Below are 2415 nucleotides of genomic sequence, written 5' to 3' on the forward strand. Positions count from 1 at the left end.
TTAAAAAAAAACTTAAAAAAAAAAAAACCAAAAGTGGAAATTTTTTAAGTTAATTACATCCAAATATTTGTAATATGCTACTTGAAAACATTGAAATAGGAGGAAAATTTAAATCTATAATTTCTGGGGTGAAAATGTAGCTCAGTGCTAAAGTATAAGATATAAAGGCTCGACGGGTGGTGGTGCATGCCTTTAATCCCAGTACTCTGTAGGCAGAGGCAGGTGGATCTCTGTGGGTTCAAGGCTGGCCTGGTCTACAAATCGAGTCTAAGACAACCAGGGCTGTTACACAGAGACACCTTTCTCTTAAAAACCTAAAAAGAACAACAAAATAATGGCTCTAGATTTAATCCCCAATATGCCCCCCATACACACAGGAGAGAGAGAGAGAGAGAGAGAGAGAGAGAGAGAGAGAGAGAGAGAGAGAGAGAGAGAGAGAGAGAGAGAGAGAGAGGAGAGAAGAGGAGAGGGACATATACACACACAAAGCATGTCTATGTAATATGCTTACCCATAGTAACTCTGTACTCTACGTGCTGGTTCATAGTCTTTAACAGTTCTGGAACTCACACAACTTCATCATTACTAGACGAAGCCCTCTACTTCTCTGCTAACCTCAACTCTGGACCATAGCTTTTGTTTTTTAGACAGATCCTCATGTGACTAAGGCTGTCCTTGAAGTCCTGGTGCTCGTTCCTCCACTTCCCAAGTGTTAAGATTTCATAGAGGAGCTGCAGAGATGGCTCAGCTGTTCAGAGCACTATTCGTTCTTCCGGAGCACCCACATGGTGACCCACAGCTGCTGTCACTTCAGTTCCAGAAAATCCAACACCATCTCCCAGCCTCCATGAGCACTATACACAGGTGATGCACAGATTGCATGCAGGCAAATCACCCATACATATAAGATAAATGGGCCTCATATATGTGGGGCTTGAGGTATAGCTCAGCAAATAAGTTAAGAGTGCTTCCAGAGCTGGACATGGTGGCACAAGCTTTTAATCCCAGCACTCAGGAGGCAGAGGCAGGTAGACCTCTGTGAGTTCAAGGCCAGCCTGGTCTACAAAGTGAGTCTAGGACAGACAAGGCTGTTACACAGAGAAACCCTGTCTCAAAAAACAAAGAAAGAAATAGAGTGCTTCCAAGACAGAGTTTGGTTCCCAGAACCTACGTCTGGAGGCTCAGCCAGCACCTGTAAGGGATCCAAGGCAGGTGTTTGCCAATCTAGAGGCAGTGGAACCTGGGAGAATGGAGCCAGTTAAGAGTCTCATGGAATAGGCAACTTAATTCAGAGCATCGTTGGAATTTATAATCTGAAGGCTAAGAAAGGTCACATGAGTTCAAACTATACAACCATAAGGATAAGCCACACATGGCAAAACCATTTTTTCCATAGAGGTATATAAAGAAATAACACTAGTCAGTTGTATTAATGATCTGAAGTAAACTCAATCATGTCTGCTATACTGGGAGGGGCATGAAAACACACTGCAAGAACAACTCTGTGATTTGAAGAAACTGAGATCACAAGAGACCCTTATCTTGTTTTCTTTCAAGCACTCAGAATTCCCCTCAACAACGCCATTCCTGGACTATGTTCTGACATGCAGGCATCTTCCAACACACACATGGCATAATTTAGACACATAGAGATACTGTTATTTTAAATGAAAACCCCAAACATTCCATTTTACCATAAAGACTCAAGAGCCAGATGCTGGGGTAAAAACCTGCTAGTTCAGACAGGCAGAGAAAGCACCCAGCTGATCTTCCTAGCTCAGGACCTGATGGTAAATGCCCAAAAGGCTCGGTAGCTCAGCTGACAACCCCGGAGGAAAAGGCCAAAAACCCCAAGGCCAAAGGCCAAGGAGCTAAAAAAGCTCAAGAGCCAAAAAGCTAAAAGCTAAAAGCCCAAGAGCTCCTCCTCCTTACCCGGGCTCTTTTAAACACCCCTCAACTCAAAGTCCCTCCTACTCTTCAATCCTTGTCAGCTGGCTTCTTGCTCCACCTCTTGATCTAGGGTTGACTTTATTAAATCCAGTGTACAGAAACCTCTTGGATTAAAGGTGTGCCTTAGGGCTCAACTGTACCAAACAAAAGACAGATTTTTACAGTTCACACCTCAGGGATCACAATGGGATCAAATATCCTGCAACAAGATACAATTAGTAAAATAATTTGAATCTTATAAAATTAGGCTAGTGAGATGGCTTAGTAAAAAGCATTGCCATTCAATCAAAAGCCAGACAGTGAAGCACAGACAGATATTTCCAGAAACTTCAAATATGTCAGGTAGTACCACAAACTCTTATTTAGGGCAAGACCAGGTCTGGTTCAGTGGCTAAGAATGCTTGCTGCTCTTTCAGGGAACCACAGTTGAGTTCCCAGCACCCACACAACTATCTATAATTCCAG

Source organism: Acomys russatus, chromosome 20 (genome assembly GCF_903995435.1).
Source record: "Acomys russatus chromosome 20, mAcoRus1.1, whole genome shotgun sequence".
Taxonomy (NCBI): Eukaryota; Metazoa; Chordata; class Mammalia; order Rodentia; family Muridae; genus Acomys; species Acomys russatus.